The sequence below is a fragment of the Helianthus annuus genome, chromosome 17 (assembly GCF_002127325.2).
Source record: "Helianthus annuus cultivar XRQ/B chromosome 17, HanXRQr2.0-SUNRISE, whole genome shotgun sequence".
In the NCBI taxonomy this organism is placed as follows: Eukaryota; Viridiplantae; Streptophyta; class Magnoliopsida; order Asterales; family Asteraceae; genus Helianthus; species Helianthus annuus.
The window spans coordinates 128450166-128470619 of record NC_035449.2 but is presented as its reverse complement, the minus strand read 5'-3'; positions in this window follow the sequence as shown (position 1 = coordinate 128470619).

Sequence of the window (20454 nt, the reverse complement as noted above, 5' to 3'; positions counted from 1 at the left end):
GCGACTTAATACTTATTTCAATTACTTACTTGATCGTAAAACTGGTTTCAAAACTACCTTTAAAGGTAGTTTGTCCAATTTAGCTTATAAGGGCGTTTTAGTCCGTTTAGCCAATCATTTACGATGAAGGACTTTTGGAAGTATATTCGACCCGCAATCCCTCTTTTAACTTATGATTTTGTTTGAAAAGTCATTAAGCTTCCCAACGCAATGTTCACTATATTAAACATTCGGTTTACTTATCAAGTAACCAAATGTTTATTTTGACTTCTAATAGCACTCGTTGAACCACATATTCTAAATGAGTGTTACCCTTTTTCACATACCTGGCGCGGATCAATATATCAACCCGTTTTTAATACCTTGCTTTTATAACCGCTAATCCATGGCGTTGCTAATACCCATTTCACATTTACTCCTGAAATAATATAACTCGACAATAATCATTAGTCGTTATTGTCAAGAGGTGATATCTTCACCTTTTGACCCGTTCGGTCTAAGTGACCGGTTAGGTTGACGAGATGGCATTTATTACCAACTCATCTATACGACTCGCCCCGGTTTACACCGTGCGGTCATTTCACCTATTGACTGTTCCCTAACGCTTTTTTTTTTGCCTATCATAGCTTACGTCATACGGTGCCTTTCAAAATCAATAATTATGGTCAACGCGTGACCAATTTACCGTTTTACCCTTATTGTTTGTTTTGGTTTACCCTATAAGGCAACCATTCCAACGTTTCATTTCCATTTGTCATAAAGTAATCGAATTACTGATTTTAAGTCTTTTCTAATCCATCAGCATGGTTTCTTGTCATGCTTATCTAACTTGTTCCGTGCGTCTACACGCCGGAACATCATACCGCAATTTATGTATTTATCTTATTTGTAACTAATACGATAAGAGGATATTCTAAAATACAAGACTAGTGTAAGCCATACTTACCTCGCACCCGAATACGTTTTTTTTTTTTTTCTTCTCGTGCTTGATTCGTTTGACCGCTTCTTTCCCAAGCCTCCACCTAGCTCGTAGAGAGTGTCAAACTATTATTATAATCCGTAAGATGATTAGATTAGTCATCTTTACTTATGACTATTTCATTTTACGGGTTTCATGCCAAAACTACTATTCGACTTCATGATTAGTTAACTTAGCTTATCAAAAGTTAACTACTTATTGATCACTTGGTTTACACAATTAAGTCAAATCAACATTATGATTAAAACCCGTTTTAACCCATATTTCACGTAATTAGTCAATTTAGGCAATTACGCGCTTGATTCGTACTTTCAACATATAAACGTTCACTTAGGCATTTTAACAAACACCTTGTGGGCATATTCTATAAAATCAACAATCCATTTTTCATGACTAGTTATTTACCCAAGTTTTAACATCATTCACAAGTTCTTATGTCTAGCATGCATAACAACACCTAGACTTACTTCATAGAGATCAAAATACACTAGAGTGACAATCGAAATCCTAGTGTTTAACATATTTCTACAAAACCCACTAAACACCCATATTGGTGATTATGAACTTCATCATGATGAGCAACATTCAACAAGCTAATGGCTAGGGTTACCTCCTAGACTTGATTTCATTCCAATTTCATCAAAACAACAATCATGCAAGCACAAATTTCGAATCTTATGTGTTCATCCAGAATTTGAGATGGAACCAAATAGTAAAATTTCACATACCTTATGATCCCTTTACTAAGGTGATCACTAATTTGTGCTTGGATTTCGATTTGGGCTTGATTTCCCCTTTCAATTTGATGGATTTCTGAAGTTTAGGGTTGGAACATGAGAGCCTTTCTTGGCTCTGGTTGAATTCGCAGGAAACACACACGCATGTGTGTGTTTTATGTTTTAATATTTGATTTAATTAAAACTCAATTTCATTTGTCCATGTTTAGCCCCTCTAATTTACCCAAGTTATTAAAAGGGTTATCTATTTCTTGTTTCTCTTATTGTTTTAACAATACTTAACCAACTAGGTTGATATCCCTAGTTACTTAATGGGTTTGGGGAAGTCATAACCCGTAGTATTCTTAAGTCCCGTTAACTCGGGCTTTATATACACTTCGTTTTCTCACAGCGTTTATTCTCTTTTCAATTTTATTAACATAAAATTATTTATTCAAGTCCTAGTTTTCACCAGGTTAATTTTTACCACTAATGGTATTTTACCCGTTCTTAGCATTAACAGGGTTTAATTACCAAACCCGTCTTTCGGGGTGTTACAAGTCTACCCCCCTTAAAGAGGTTTCGTCCTCGAAACCTTTTCTTACTTAATTCATTGAGTTTAACTCAATGTATTCGATCCAAGAATTCCTTTAAACATTACTTATACTTTTACCCAATAGTTAGTATTACCAGAAAAGTATGGTAACGTCTTTTTGGTTACTAATTATCTACGTATCTCTTTCGACATAGTGCAACTTGAAATAACGAAATCTCGTTATTTCCACTAGTTTAGTTAACTTAGCGATATTCATCGCTTTTATATACTATCGAATTCTTTATGAATCCGTTATTTTGACCCGTTTAAGGGTCTTTAGTGAAATCTTTCACTTTTTGCAACAAATTTCTTTGTTTTCAAATTTATTTATTCGGTTCAGTCATACCGAACATACCGCTTACAAGCAGACCAAATTTATTTAAATGACCTTGACGGGTCTTACTACTTAGACTTATTAGTCCAGTTACTTTTTACCACTTGCTTGGTTATAATGTGATTCCACTTCACATTACTTTTCTTGACCGTGATTTTGGTACTTCATGTTTAATTTATATCAAATTTTCATTTTCGAAAATATCACTTTTCGAATATATCGTCTTGCGCCTATCAGTGTCAAGACTTGTATCTCTCATGCTACATATTAAAATTCCTATCAGAATTTGTGTTTGTAAAAACATTACTTTTTACTAAAACCGAAGTTTTAGTTTTAGAATCTTCTCTTTAACTTTTGTCAATCATCCATACCAGGATATTGACAGTCCATGATTTATTCTTTTTCCGTTCACATTTTACGCGGGGAATCATAACTTGTTCCCTTGCTTTATTCCATCTAACCCGTAGGTTTATCACTTAGCCTTATGGGCTATATATATATATATATTTTTTTTATTAGACATTCACCTCTTTAAGGCGAAGTCCTTATAACTTCTTTCCAATCATGACCCGTGGGTCGTTTTGGCCCCGTAGACCTTTTGCTCTAATTAATACCTCGTAGGTTATGATGATCCCGTAGATCATCTTTTATTCGAGTCTTCCTTCAAATGTGTATACATTTATATACGCATACGGCGTTAAGGCACCATGTTTTTGCTTAACATCATTTATTATCGTTTTGATATTATCTTTGACCTTGACCGTAGTCTAAGGCTACATTCGTTTCTTTTCGGGCACATTTTCCGACTTTATGATTTCTCACGTCATTTATGCGTCGGTTTATCTTATGCTTACCATTATCCAGTTTACATACATTCGTGTTTGATTATGTCCCATTGTCGGGCTCATTATTCTCTTGCATTTAACACTACCTTTATCTGGCTAGTGCTCATTTGTGCCATTCGGCGTTATATTGTATTCAACATGTTTGACCTATTAATGTGAAATCCATCACTTATAAACAATCAACTTTATTCTTTATTCGACCCATTCGACTTCGAATAGTTGAACATATTTACTCACAATTTCTATATACGAGATTTTATAGTCATAACTCGTAATCCACGTTACTTTGATCTTTCAACCCGTGTTCACGTCTCTTGGTTTACGCATGTGTTTAATTCTTACCCATCCACCGGGTGTTTTACCGAAATTGTTATTATTGCAACCCTCCCGGTATGCATTAAGACCTCGCTTCGGTTTTTATATTCTAACTTTATCTTACATGTTTACATTCTCCAGGTTCGAGTGTAAGTATCACTCCCTCCCAATATTTGTCTAAATCGTTTTACATGCTTGATGTTTTCTGGGTTCGAGTGTAAGTACACTCCCTCCCAATACTTGTCTAAATCATTTTACATGCTTGATGTTTTCTGGGTTTGAGTGTAAGTACACTCCCTCCCAATACTTGTCTAAATCATTTTACATGCTTGATGTTTTCTGGGTTCGAGTGTAAGTACACTCCCTCCCAATGCTTGTCTAAATCATTTTACGTGCTTGTTTGTCCCTTCACCCGGGCTCATTATCCTAATGTAATACGCTCCCGTTGTCACACCCCGAAATTATCAGAGCATTGGCGTGACTGGACTGGTATCTTCATTGCACAGAGGAAGCAAATAAGCTAAGTCTTTCTAGAAACTGAACGCCCACTAAGTACTCGACTCTTCATGGTCCTCCTATTCCAACCGTGCTTTGTCTTAGAAATGCAACCTGAGAAAGAACATGCGAAAAAAAAATCAACATAAAGTTGAGCGAGTTCATAGTTTGTTTGTAAAAGATCTGAAATAAATCTTTTGAGTTGTGAAAGGTTTGAAATAAATCTTTGGTAACCGGTTTTTGAAATAGTATTGAGAAAATGAATTTAAAAATCATTTTCTTGCCAAGTTATATGGAAACGTTGTGTTTGTAACACGTTATGTTCATAAAACCATGTATTTGTAAAGCCTTGTCTTTGTAATGTTCGCATAACCGTCAATGCCCACCCTGACTTTGACTCCATACCCCCATAATTCTTTGTATTTGTATAAAACATGGTAGTTAATTTGTATGAACAAGAAGTTTCCGTAAGTATAAAATCCCTGGTATGTAGCAGTGTAAGAGGACTTGTGATCACCAATGGTTTGCAAGGCCACTGACATATGTGAAGTGCAAATAGGGAGACTCAAACCTAGCAGATTTCGCCACGGCAAAGTATGTGGACAAAGTCACCCCACGGTCCGTTTCTAGTTTGGCCGGGGGCTGGGCTCGCTACACCCAGATAGATCTACCGCTCTTGTCCCTCGGTCCCTCCATGAGGACTAATGGCCCCATGTTGTTCCTATCCACTCACATGATCGTATAACACCTCCTTACGTTAACCATACCATGTAAAAATTACTCGTAATTACTGTAACATATATTCCACCTCAGCCACCCTGGCTGAACCTCCCCAGCCACCCTGACTGAGCTTTCCCAGCCACCCTGACTGAACTTTCCCAGCCACCCTGACTGAACTTTCCCAGCCACCCTGACCGAACTTTCCCAGCCACCCTGACTGAACCTTCCCAGCCACCCTGACTGACTCCTTAGTTATGAAAAATCATTCATATTTCGAAAATAAGCATTTGTTTTGTAAAAACCGGTATGTTTAGTATAAACCTTTCGTAAATCATTTGAGTTCCTCGAAATCCATTCGTGATATGATTTAGAAATACGAGTTTTGCGTTTGTTCAAAACTTTGTATGTTTCTGAAAATTGTGCATGTCTTTCCACCCCGAAAACATTTACAAGAAGAATGTAAAACAGTAGTAAAAAGTGGGGGTTATGAACTCGCCTGAATATTCCTGTGCAAAGCTAGCTATATACGACTTTGCGATGTCGTTTCCAAGGCTTGACTTGCAAGCGTGCATTCTACAATATTCCTAACATGGAATATCTAATAAGTTTCTAAGCAAAAACGGTAACTACGTGTTACCGAGCTCTACCAAATCGTTAATCGAACGATTCAACGGTATGTTGTTAACTTAATGGAAAAGATTAAGTTATACGTGTTAAGTCTCGTTTAATGTTAGCAGCAATTTAATAAGTCTTGAAAAAGACTTAGTTTCCGAGAGACTTAAAATAAATAAATAAATAAATATTTATATAAATATAAATATATCGTTATCATCGCGCTAGACGTCTCGAGTAGTCGTACGTGTATAAAAAGAATATTTCTATGAAAATATCATATAACAAACTCGTATCGCGTTTCGTATGAAAATAATATATAATAACTTGTATTATATATATCACGTCTTGTGTATATTTGTCAAAAATATACGTATATGCCGTTTAGGCGTATAAAATAAATATGAAGAGTTATATTTATCTTATAGAGGAATCGTCGAGTTGTTATGTTTGAAAATAAATATATAACCCATATTTATTTTTGTAAAAGAATTCGTGTTGTACGATATTTGGAATAAATATATAACTATATTTATTTTGAAAAGAATCCGAGTTGTTCGTTGTTTGGAAATAAATATAACTGAATATATTTATTTTATAAAACCATCAAGTTTGGTTATTTTGTAACGCGGTTTGTCGAAATGTTATAAACATGCTTTGTAGATTATGTAATGTCGTCGAAAGTAAGTATATATTTGTATTTGTTTTCATAAAAGGTTGTTTGGATCCGATAGTTTCGTTTTATAATAAAACGCCTTTTGTGTTTGCGGATTTTCTCGAAAAACGGGCAGAGTTTCCTCTGATTTTGGACGGCCCTGACAACTAAAGTGTCGATTTTCAAAAAGCAATCAGCTATTCGGTAATTTTTATATAACCAAATTATATAAACGAAACAATAAGCAAATCCAAGTAAATACTCAATTAATGATTCGTCGTTTGTTCGGTTCGAGCTCGTTAAATCAAAACAATGTAAATATTAATCGCGATGCTAAAATCTTTACCAAAACTTTCGCGCTGCTTTCGTAGACTGAGTTGACCCGTAGTTTGACCAGCTGAGTTGACCCACAGTTTGACCAGCTGAGTTGACCGAGTCAGTGGGTTGACTCGGTTTGACTTGTTGACCGCAACTGACCCGAAGCGGCTAGACTCGAATCGAAATTGTTGACTTGCTGAACATGAAGTCTGAAACTGATCCGAACCAAACCTCGACCCCGAACCATCTATTTGAAACTGAACCGAGCCATCCTCTTGAATCTGACCCGGAACCCGAACTGTACGCGAGACGGAACTTAACCAGAACTCGAATCAAAATCAAAACAAACTGAGTAAACACTTACCACTGTCGCCGTCGCCGTAATGCCCCGCCGTCGCTCCGCCACAGACGGCGGTGCCGTCTTCCGACGTCACCCTCTTCTGCTCGCCCTTTCTCTCTCTCGGTGCTTCTCTCTCTCCCTCATCGCCTCTCTCTCATCGCCTCTCTTTCTCTCTCTTCGTTTTGTTGTCGCACCACCACCGTGATGGTGGTGGTGGTGGTCGGTTACCCATGTCGAAGCAGGGGGTGGGGGTATTTTAGTGGTCGGAGCCACCGGCTCCTTGCCGGTTGTTTCGTCGGAGAAGAGAGGGGAGCCGGGTGTGAGTGTCGGAGAAACAAAAAGGCCGGTGGCCGGTCGGAGCTCCGTTCTCCGGTCACCGGTGTGTAAACGAGAGAGGGAGGGGTTCGAGTGTGTGTGTGTGTCTGTATGTATATTGTTTGTTTGTGTATACTGTAGAGAGAGAGAGAGAGGGTAAGGCACAGGGTTCATATGTGTGTATTGTGGGTTTGTGAAGGTGAGCTCCTTGTGTTTTCTGTGAATACAATCGAGAGGAGGTGGGGTTTTATAAGCACTTTTGTGGGTAATGTCCAATGTTATTTTCTTATGTCTTGGGTATTAAGATCCATAGAGATTTTAAAAATCTTGAATAGATTTTATTCAGATTTTGTATAGATTTTAAAAGATTTTGGTAAGATTTACAAGAAAAACTTGTAGTAAAGATCTAATATATTATTTGTAGGTTTAGGCTTGCGGATTTTTGGGCTTGGGCCCAGGGCCCACGAGCCCATTTCGTGTGTAAGTGGTCCGTAATTCATACGAGACCCGTTGTCAAAATCCGACGTCATAAAAATGTCGAAATTTGTTGTTTTAAATTAAATAGACGCAACGTAGTGTCGGTAGTGCGTGTGACGTGCTTGATCGTCGCTTAGGGTACAAATTCGCGAAAATTCCGTAGAAGACGCCGTTCACTGTTTAAATCCGTTTTTCGATCCGGTTTCACTGTAATCACTAAAATTTAATTTAGGAGCTGAAATTTATCGTAAAAATTTAATATTTGTCGGCGTTGTCAGTATTCTGTACGGTTTCAACCCGTTACCGTTTAACGTTTCACAAGCTGCTCTGTAAACCACCGTTCGCTCACTGTAAAGTCGGATAAACGTTCCTGGGCACTTCCAAAGGCCTAATTACATTAATTTGCTTTGTAGACACTAATTATTGTCGCGTTAATCGCTTGTTAATCACGTAATTAAGGGCCGTAAATCACCGGTTGTCACATTCTCCCCCTGTTACAGAAATTTCGTCCTCGAAATTTAGAATAGGTTATCTCTTCAGAAGTGTGTTTCAAAAGTTGATGTCAAGGGAAACAAGATGTATAGATACAGTCACTAGTGTGACTAAGTTAGCAGGATCCAACAATGAACAGGAACTTCGACCAATCGAATTCCATATGAACGTTTATAACATGTAAACGAGTTCTGGAAGCAATAACATCCACTGGATGAACTTAGAATCAACCATCTCAAATATAATAGTTTGCATGAAACGCTCGATTGTGATCAGCACAAGCTGCAAGTTATACCGACGCCTCAAGGTGTCGCAATGAATGAAACAATTCAATAATATCGGTGATCGAACAAGTATCACCTATGTTTTGCACGAAACGATCGATCATGATTAGCCCAAGCTACAAGTTTGTACCAACACCACAAGGTGTCGTAATGATTTAAACAATCCAATATTAGCGGTGATCAAACAATTTCACCGTGTTTGAGGTCAAATGAATGCGTAGTAAGGGAATCTGAAAGTTTGTTTCAAATGACATCATAGAACTTTCAATTGAAAATGAAACATCAACCAAATAATGTTCTTGATCGAAGATGAAGAAGCAATGAATATCGCAAAACATTCGATCAATGTTGAAAGGACCGTTAGAAGGTACACCGGAATATGAAACGAATTTTGTGTACCCTTGTCTTATCACACGATTGTGTTAAGACTGTTTAAATTATGATAAATCAAAGCGGATTTAAAGCAATCAATAAGTAATATTTAAATCCGTGCATGAGATGTCTAAACGAGTTTAGCGCAAGCTTCAAATAAGTGAAAGATACCACCATAAGGTGTCGAAATCAACAAACAATTTAGTGGAGTCGAATGTCAAACAAGTTTACTTCGACTCGGAACAAATAAAACATTTGTTAAAACGATTTTTGTATATGATGTTTTCAATACATCATATGGTGTTTTGAATCGAACGTGTGTAATGGACAAGTTCAAACAATTGAACTTGGTTTTAGCGCAATCCGACAATAAACATATGTATCAACAAGAAAACTTTCGGCATGGTCACAACGAAAAACCATGTATGTAACTCGTAAAGAAATGATCGTGATACAATGACCCTTAAGAGGAGTAGAGATACGAAAATCTACTCAGTAAATGTAAAAGTCGAAACTTCAATAAAAGAAATTTTGAGGACTTTACCTGGGGTTTCGTGTGACGACCAATTGTTAGGTGACATTACCATGGAATGTCGAACATATCGTATTCATCGTTAACCGAAATGGGGGGGATGTGGAGACATACGTCTTTTCCTTGGAGTGATTCGTGTCGTTGCAGGATCGTGTGACAAGTTGTCGTTTCCTGGCCGTTAGTTCTCCTGCTGACAGGAATCTAGCGTCGTCGTTGAATTGCGCTATCGCGTCTTTTCAAAGGCCTCGCCTCGATAGTCGTATGTGCCGTACTTCAACCTCCGTTGATGTAGGCTTAAATTTCACGTATACTTGCGCACTAGCGTCGTGTGCCACGGTGATGTACCCCGACATCCGTTGACGTAAAAATCGAGTTCCATGTGTTCTCGTGCGCTAGCGTTTTGTTATGCGTAGGCTGCCTGCTCGGGAAGTTAAAATATCATAGACAATATGGATAAGAGTGTGTGCCCGAGTTAATATTCGCGGTTCCTACGTGATGACCATGCACCAATAATCGATCATATAATCAAATAAGCATGTTAGTCATCAATAAGCAATCAAGTAATTCCCCTAGTCCCACTAGTCTATCCTCCCAGCCTCTCAGACTGAATCCTCTAGTCCCACTAGACTATCCTTCCAGCCTCTCAGACTGAATCTCCTAGTCCCACTAGACTATCCTTCCAGCCTCCCAGACTGAATCTCCGAGTCCCACTAGACTATCCTCCCAGCCTCTCAGACTGAATCTTCTAGTCCCACTAGACTATCCTTCCAGCCTCTCAGACTGAATCCTCTAGTCCCACTAGACTATCCTTCCAGCCTCTCAGACTGAATCTCCTAGTCCTACTAGACTATCCTTCAGCCTCCCAGACTGAATCTCCTAGTCCCACTAGACTGCCCTTCCAGTCCTCCCAGACTGAATCTCCTAGTCCCACTAGACTATCCTTCCAGCCTCCCAGACTGAATCTTCTAGTCCCACTAGACTATCCTCCCAGCCTCTCAGACTGAATTCCCTTTTCCGAAGGTTTTAAATGCATGTTTCCTAAACTCTCAGAGTGTTGTGTACTGTATGTAATTGTTTTATGCACTGTGTGTGCAAAACACCACAATAGCGTGTGTTTGGAGACAAAATTTTGACTGTTTGTTTTTCAGCAACGGTTGGAGACCATATTCGAGTACTAGGCGTTCTGTATGTATTCAACGTCTCAATGATCTAAGTCTCCAGGGGGAAAGGTGAGGTTAGAGCCTAGGTATCACAACAGAAACCTAATTCGCTGTAACCTATAGCTCTGATACCAATCTGTCACACCCCGAAATTATCAGAGCATTGGCGTGACTGGACTGGTATCTTCATTGCACAGAGGAAGCAAATAAGCTAAGTCTTTCTAGAAACTGAACGCCCACTAAGTACTCGACTCTTCATGGTCCTCCTATTCCAACCGTGCTTTGTCTTAGAAATGCAACCTGAGAAAGAACATGCGAAAAAAAAATCAACATAAAGTTGAGCGAGTTCATAGTTTGTTTGTAAAAGATCTGAAATAAATCTTTTGAGTTGTGAAAGGTTTGAAATAAATCTTTGGTAACCGGTTTTTGAAATAGTATTGAGAAAATGAATTTAAAAATCATTTTCTTGCCAAGTTATATGGAAACGTTGTGTTTGTAACACGTTATGTTCATAAAACCATGTATTTGTAAAGCCTTGTCTTTGTAATGTTCGCATAACCGTCAATGCCCACCCTGACTTTGACTCCATACCCCCATAATTCTTTGTATTTGTATAAAACATGGTAGTTAATTTGTATGAACAAGAAGTTTCCGTAAGTATAAAATCCCTGGTATGTAGCAGTGTAAGAGGACTTGTGATCACCAATGGTTTGCAAGGCCACTGACATATGTGAAGTGCAAATAGGGAGACTCAAACCTAGCAGATTTCGCCACGGCAAAGTATGTGGACAAAGTCACCCCACGGTCCGTTTCTAGTTTGGCCGGGGGCTGGGCTCGCTACACCCAGATAGATCTACCGCTCCTGTCCCTCGGTCCCTCCATGAGGACTAATGGCCCCATGTTGTTCCTATCCACTCACATGATCGTATAACACCTCCTTACGTTAACCATACCATGTAAAAATTACTCGTAATTACTGTAACATATATTCCACCTCAGCCACCCTGGCTGAACCTCCCCAGCCACCCTGACTGAGCTTTCCCAGCCACCCTGACTGAACTTTCCCAGCCACCCTGACTGAACTTTCCCAGCCACCCTGACCGAACTTTCCCAGCCACCCTGACTGAACCTTCCCAGCCACCCTGACTGACTCCTTAGTTATGAAAAATCATTCATATTTCGAAAATAAGCATTTGTTTTGTAAAAACCGGTATGTTTAGTATAAACCTTTCGTAAATCATTTGAGTTCCTCGAAATCCATTCGTGATATGATTTAGAAATACGAGTTTTGCGTTTGTTCAAAACTTTGTATGTTTCTGAAAATTGTGCATGTCTTTCCACCCCGAAAACATTTACAAAAAGAATGTAAAACAGTAGTAAAAAGTGGGGGTTATGAACTCGCCTGAATATTCCTGTGCAAAGCTAGCTATATACGACTTTGCGATGTCGTTTCCAAGGCTTGACTTGCTAGCGTGCATTCTACAATATTCCTAACATGGAATATCTAATAAGTTTCTAACCAAAAACGGTAACTACGTGTTACCGAGCTCTACCAAATCGTTAATCGAACGATTCAACGGTATGTTGTTAACTTAATGGAAAAGATTAAGTTATACGTGTTAAGTCTCGTTTAATGTTAGCAGCAATTTAATAAGTCTTGAAAAAGACTTAGTTTCCGAGAGACTTAAAATAAATAAATAAATAAATATTTATATAAATATAAATATATCGTTATCATCGCGCTAGACGTCTCGAGTAGTCGTACGTGTATAAAAAGAATATTTCTATGAAAATATCATATAACAAACTCGTATCGCGTTTCGTATGAAAATAATATATAATAACTTGTATTATATATATCACGTCTTGTGTATATTTGTCAAAAATATACGTATATGCCGTTTAGGCGTATAAAATAAATATGAAGAGTTATATTTATCTTATAGAGGAATCGTCGAGTTGTTATGTTTGAAAATAAATATATAACCCATATTTATTTTTGTAAAAGAATTCGTGTTGTACGATATTTGGAATAAATATATAACTATATTTATTTTGAAAAGAATCCGAGTTGTTCGTTGTTTGGAAATAAATATAACTGAATATATTTATTTTATAAAACCATCAAGTTTGGTTATTTTGTAACGCGGTTTGTCGAAATGTTATAAACATGCTTTGTAGATTATGTAATGTCGTCGAAAGTAAGTATATATTTTTATTTGTTTTCATAAAAGGTTGTTTGGATCCGATAGTTTCGTTTTATAATAAAACGCCTTTTGTGTTTGCGGATTTTCTCGAAAAACGGGCAGAGTTTCCTCTGATTTTGGACGGCCCTGACAACTAAAGTGTCGATTTTCAAAAAGCAATCAGCTATTCGGTAATTTTTATATAACCAAATTATATAAACGAAACAATAAGCAAATCCAAGTAAATACTCAATTAATGATTCGTCGTTTGTTCGGTTCGAGCTCGTTAAATCAAAACAATGTAAATATTAATCGCGATGCTAAAATCTTTACCAAAACTTTCGCGCTGCTTTCGTAGACTGAGTTGACCCGCAGTTTGACCAGCTGAGTTGACCCACAGTTTGACCAGCTGAGTTGACCGAGTCAGTGGGTTGACTCGGTTTGACTTGTTGACCGCAACTGACCCGAAGCGGCTAGACTCGAATCGAAATTGTTGACTTGCTGAACATGAAGTCTGAAACTGATCCGAACCAAACCTCGACCCCGAACCATCTATTTGAAACTGAACCGAGCCATCCTCTTGAATCTGACCCGGAACCCGAACTGTACGCGAGACGGAACTTAACCAGAACTCGAATCAAAATCAAAACAAACTGAGTAAACACTTACCACTGTCGCCGTCGCCGCCATGCCCCGCCGTCGCTCCGCCACAGACGGCGGTGCCGTCTTCCGACGTCACCCTCTTCTGCTCGCCCTTTCTCTCTCTCGGTGCTTCTCTCTCTCTCCCTCATCGCCTCTCTCTCATCGCCTCTCTTTCTCTCTCTTCGTTTTGTTGTCGCACCACCACCGTGATGGTGGTGGTGGTGGTCGGTTACCCATGTCGAAGCAGGGGGTGGGGGTATTTTAGTGGTCGGAGCCACCGGCTCCTTGCCGGTTGTTTCGTCGGAGAAGAGAGGGGAGCCGGGTGTGAGTGTCGGAGAAACAAAAAGGCCGGTGGCCGGTCGGAGCTCCGTTCTCCGGTCACCGGTGTGTAAACGAGAGAGGGAGGGGTTCGAGTGTGTGTGTGTCTGTATGTATATTGTTTGTTTGTGTATACTGTAGATAGAGAGAGAGGGTAAGGCACAGGGTTCATATGTGTGTATTGTGGGTTTGTGAAGGTGAGCTCCTTGTGTTTTCTGTGAATACAATCGAGAGGAGGTGGGGTTTTATAAGCACTTTTGTGGGTAATGTCCAATGTTATTTTCTTATGTCTTGGGTATTAAGATCCATAGAGATTTTAAAAATCTTGAATAGATTTTATTCAGATTTTGTATAGATTTTAAAAGATTTTGGTAAGATTTACAAGAAAAACTTGTAGTAAAGATCTAATATATTATTTGTAGGTTTAGGCTTGCGGATTTTTGGGCTTGGGCCCAGGGCCCACGAGCCCATTTCGTGTGTAAGTGGTCCGTAATTCATACGAGACCCGTTGTCAAAATCCGACGTCATAAAAATGTCGAAATTTGTTGTTTTAAATTAAATAGACGCAACGTAGTGTCGGTAGTGCGTGTGACGTGCTTGATCGTCGCTTAGGGTACAAATTCGCGAAAATTCCGTAGAAGACGCCGTTCACTGTTTAAATCCGTTTTTCGATCCGGTTTCACTGTAATCACTAAAATTTAATTTAGGAGCTGAAATTTATCGTAAAAATTTAATATTTGTCGGCGTTGTCAGTATTCTGTACGGTTTCAACCCGTTACCGTTTAACGTTTCACAAGCTGCTCTGTAAACCACCGTTCGCTCACTGTAAAGTCGGATAAACGTTCCTGGGCACTTCCAAAGGCCTAATTACATTAATTTGCTTTGTAGACACTAATTATTGTCGCGTTAATCGCTTGTTAATCACGTAATTAAGGGCCGTAAATCACCGGTTGTCACACCCGTCACTTGGTTGTGCGTTTACATTATTATCAAATATTTTGCTTATCTGATTCATTTGGGTACTTTTCAATTAGTCCCATTCACCCTGCCCTTACTACATCGGATGTAAACGTGTCCGCCATAAGAAGTTCATGGTATCATATGCCGCTACTTACTTGGCCAGAGTAAGCGATTAACACATGACGCGCATGACCTTTTTACAGTTTTCACATCACGCCCTATGTAAGTAATACCTCTATCTGTTTTTCTTGGAAACAATATCCCGGATAGGTTTTCTATTCAGGTCTTTCCAAGTTTTCAATCTACATATGCAACTTTCAATCTCTACATATCTGTTGCATATTACTATTTATGCAATGATTTAAAACGTGCACCTGATAATGCTTGCCCTAACGGGCTTCTCTTGCCATTAGCCTTGTTCGCGGTCGTTACGCGATTTAGTCCTTGATGGGCATGTTCCTCTTGTCATGCCTCGGACTGTTCCTCTATCACATCTTGCATTTGTTTAACCTTTGCCATCTTTAAATGTAAGTGTCCTTCAATCAAGACATTCACAAAGTTAGTAATGTCAACTTTACTAAATGCCCGTATCATAGTACAAGGCTTTTGTACTATATGTGTCAACGCACGAAATGTTGTTAACCATATCTATCATTTAATTTGGGGTAACGTGTATTTCACGATAACCCTATGTGTTGTTTACAACACTTTAATACGCTAAACGATTAACATACATACACTTACCGGATTTGCGATCAAGCCTCGAACCGAACACACCTTACTCTTTAACCATGAGCTCTGATTACCAACTTGTAACACTCTAGTTATTATTTTAAAGGTTTTCGTATAAATTACGAATACAGACAAGTATTTAGTGTTATGTATCCTTAGGAAATTCCGAGTAAATTAAAACTTTTACAATTCTTAAGCTATTCTACGAACGTGATTGGGTCCGTCGTCAAAATTTACAACGAGGCAATGTGCGGAAGCATGAGTCTTTATTGTGTTCGGTTCTTCAGTTTGATCGTCTTCCAGCATCCCATAGTGTACCTACATTTCATAAACATGAAATGCTTAGTCATACAGGGTTTTAAACGTGTCTAAACGGGTCCGAGAAACAATTGATAACAAAACAACGATTTCAACCAGACCTCCACCGTAAATTACGGTGGCACCGTAATTTACGGTGGCCACTGGTTTTACATGCCCCTACCGTAAACCAGTAGAAGACTACCGTAAGACTTTTCATCTCCACCGTAAATTACGGTGGCACCGTAATTTACGGTGGACTCTGCATCCAGCTTTTCCAATTTGCCGTAATTTTGACCCATTCATGTTTTTATCAAACGAAACATGTTTGTTTGATCCTTATTCTCACGGTAATCAGAATTTCAATAATTCCTATCATATTAGGTTCAAGTCACGGGTTCCTTACGTATCTTAAACCCGTTTACGCTCATATGCATATTTTGACCCGTTAAGGGTGTTTATGCATATTTTGATCATGAAACGCTCTCATTCATTTCTAGCATTAACATACAACATTTCTTATCAAGTGATCTTCCACCACAAACTTATTTGTGGTGGACTTAAGGGGGAAATCTATATAATCCGAGTTTTTTTTTTCGTTGGATTACTAAATTCACGACAAAGACTCGTATGGAGTCATTTGACCAAAGGTTTACATCCTTTGCGACTTAATACTTATTTCAATTACTTACTTGATCGTAAAACTGGTTTCAAAACTACCTTTAAAGGTAGTTTGTCCAATTTAGCTTATAAGGGCGTTTTAGTCCGTTTAGCCAATCATTTACGATGAAGGACTTTTGGAAGTATATTCGACCCGCAATCCCTCTTTTAACTTATGATTTTGTTTGAAAAGTCATTAAGCTTCCCAACGCAATGTTCACTATATTAAACATTCGGTTTACTTATCAAGTAACCAAATGTTTATTTTGACTTCTAATAGCACTCGTTGAACCACATATTCTAAATGAGTGTTACCCTTTTTCACATACCTGGCGCGGATCAATATATCAACCCGTTTTTAATACCTTGCTTTTATAACCGCTAATCCATGGCGTTGCTAATACCCATTTCACATTTACTCCTGAAATAATATAACTCGACAATAATCATTAGTCGTTATTGTCAAGAGGTGATATCTTCACCTTTTGACCCGTTCGGTCTAAGTGACCGGTTAGGTTGACGAGATGGCATTTATTACCAACTCATCTATACGACTCGCCCCGGTTTACACCGTGCGGTCATTTCACCTATTGACCGTTCCCTAACGCTTTTTTTTTGCCTATCATAGCTTACGTCATACGGTGCCTTTCAAAATCAATAATTATGGTCAACGCGTGACCAATTTACCGTTTTACCCTTATTGTTTGTTTTGGTTTTCCCTATAAGGCAACCATTCCAACGTTTCATTTCCATTTGTCATAAAGTAATCGAATTACTGATTTTAAGTCTTTTCTAATCCATCAGCATGGTTTCTTGTCATGCTTATCTAACTTGTTCCGTGCGTCTACACACCGGAACATCATACCGCAATTTATGTATTTATCTTATTTGTAACTAATACGATAAGAGGATATTCTAAAATACAAGACTAGTGTAAGCCATACTTACCTCGCACCCGAATACGTTTTTTTTTTTTCTTCTCGTGCTTGATTCGTTTGACCGCTTCTTTCCCAAGCCTCCACCTAGCTCGTAGAGAGTGTCAAACTATTATTATAATCCGTAAGATGATTAGATTAGTCATCTTTACTTATGACTATTTCATTTTACGGGTTTCATGCCAAAACTACTATTCGACTTCATGATTAGTTAACTTAGCTTATCAAAAGTTAACTACTTATTGATCACTTGGTTTACACAATTAAGTCAAATCAACATTATGATTAAAACCCGTTTTAACCCATATTTCACGTAATTAGTCAATTTAGGCAATTACGCGCTTGATTCGTACTTTCAACATATAAACGTTCACTTAGGCATTTTAACAAACACCTTGTGGGCATATTCTATAAAATCAACAATCCATTTTTCATGACTAGTTATTTACCCAAGTTTTAACATCATTCACAAGTTCTTATGTCTAGCATGCATAACAACACCTAGACTTACTTCATAGAGATCAAAATACACTAGAGTGACAATCGAAATCCTAGTGTTTAACATATTTCTACAAAACCCACTAAACACCCATATTGGTGATTATGAACTTCATCATGATGAGCAACATTCAACAAGCTAATGGCTAGGGTTACCTCCTAGACATGATTTCATTCCAATTTCATCAAAACAACAATCATGCAAGCACAAATTTCGAATCTTATGTGTTCATCCAGAATTTGAGATGGAACCAAATAGTAAAATTTCACATACCTTATGATCCCTTTACTAAGGTGATCACTAATTTGTGCTTGGATTTCGATTTGGGCTTGATTTCCCCTTTCAATTTGATGGATTTCTGAAGTTTAGGGTTGGAACATGAGAGCCTTTCTTGGCTCTGGTTGAATTCGCAGGAAACACACACGCATGTGTGTGTTTTATGTTTTAATATTTGATTTAATTAAAACTCAATTTCATTTGTCCATGTTTAGCCCCTCTAATTTACCCAAGTTATTAAAAGGGTTATCTATTTCTTGTTTCTCTTATTGTTTTAACAATACTTAACCAACTAGGTTGATATCCCTAGTTACTTAATGGGTTTGGGGAAGTCATAACCCGTAGTATTCTTAAGTCCCGTTAACTCGGGCTTTATATACACTTCGTTTTCTCACAGTGTTTATTCTCTTTTCAATTTTATTAACATAAAATTATTTATTCAAGTCCTAGTTTTCACCAGGTTAATTTTTACCACTAATGGTATTTTACCCGTTCTTAGCATTAACAGGGTTTAATTACCAAACCCGTCTTTCGGGGTGTTACAGAGCTTTTACACCATCAGTGGTTGTGAAATCCATTGGTTTAAAGTTTTCAAGGATGTCACACTTATCAGACCGTGTGGGTTTAAATTGGTATTTCTCAATTTCCTAAAAAGTTGAGGACCCAACAGATCTTTCCAGAGTTATTTTGTTACCGAGTTTGTCAGTTAGTTTAACCTCTTGGCCATCCTTGTTTGTGGGAATAAATTCAACAATGGATTGAACAGATTCTTTTGAAGCATTGTTTTCAAATTCATCATGTTTTCTAAACCCAACACCAAATTTCACATTGCTTTTAATCTGTTTTTCAAGCATGACCTCATAACCTTTGCAGGACTCCACCCATTTCTCACAAGTGATTTGGGTGGATTCCAACTCCTTTTTGCAAACCTGATATTTTTCTATCATACTTTAGAGTTGGTTCTTGGTTGTGCTTTGCTCTTCTTTTAAGCTGCAGATTTCTTTGTCTTTTTCAGCCAATTTGTTTTTAAGTTCTTTTAAAGACTTTTCAAATTTGACCTCATCATTCAATACTCTATCCCTAAGGTTTTCATTCACCTCTTTAATGTTAGCAAATGCTATAATGCATTTGTTTGAACACAGATTTTCAAGAACCTGAGATGATACCTTAGCTGCAGCCATCATGGCACAATCACAAACATGCTCTTCCTCATCAATCACCCTCTCTTTCTTTTCCCCATGCTTTTCTTTTTTTTTTATCTTCAGACCAAGGGTCAGACAGTGGTTCCAACAGAGGTTCTGAATTTTCTTCCAAAAGTATTTAATCATCCACAGCAGTAACCACTGCTTCAGCAACTTCATCCACTGTTTCAGCACTTGACTGTCCATCTTCTATTTCTAGCTCTTCCTGTATTGACTCTAATGCCATGAAACAGAAATCATCATTGAAAGAATCATCAGCAGCATAGAATGCAAAATTTTCATCACCTAATTCCTTAGGTAAGCTGCTCCAGTCAACAAAGCCTTGTGTAAAGAAGCTTTGCTGATCTGGTTGAACCACTGTTGGTGGTGCAGCTTGTTGTGGTGCAACTGGTTGCACTTGAACCTGAGGGACATGAGCTTGAATATACTGAATTTGTGGGACAGCGGTTTGAACATAATGTAATGGAACAGGGTTTGCATAATGAGCAGTGTTTACATGGGTAGCAGGGGTATAATGGGAATAGTGCACATGGCTTTGGTTTTGTGGTCTAGGGTTTGAGCTAGGATGAGTAACTATTGGACCAGTGGTTTGACTCCTACATTCCCTAGCAAAGTGACCTAGCCTGTTGCACTTATAGCACTTTATTTTTGACTTATCCAACCCCACTTTTAAATTCCCATGTAACCCTGGGAATTTTCTCCCTGTCCTTTTGTAAGATTAGCTTGTTCTTATACTAAGCAAGGCCAATTGATGCAATATGTCCATTTCTTCAAGATCAGTTGGATCAAAGTGTTGTAAATCATTGAGTTCAAAACATAGATTATCTGAGCTCTGGCTTTCTCCATTTGCTGTGAAAGCAAAGTTGGATGAGTGAGGATCAGAGTTAAAATTACCACCAGCAGTTATGTCAATAAAATGATCATAACTCTGATCCTTACTACTGCCAGACTCTTCTTGACCCAACAGAGTTGTGTTGCCAAATGAATAATCATCAGCAACTTTACCAGACTCTTACAGCTTCTTTTTCTGGTTCAACTCCCTTTCATAGGTCAGGAGTCTACCATGAAGCTGGGTCAGTGTCAGATATTTGAACTCAACAGAATTTCTGGTCACAAAGGCTATTGTATCCCATTTTTCAGGTAGTGATCTAAGAAACCTGCTATTTTGTGTTGACTTAGTGAATTCAACAT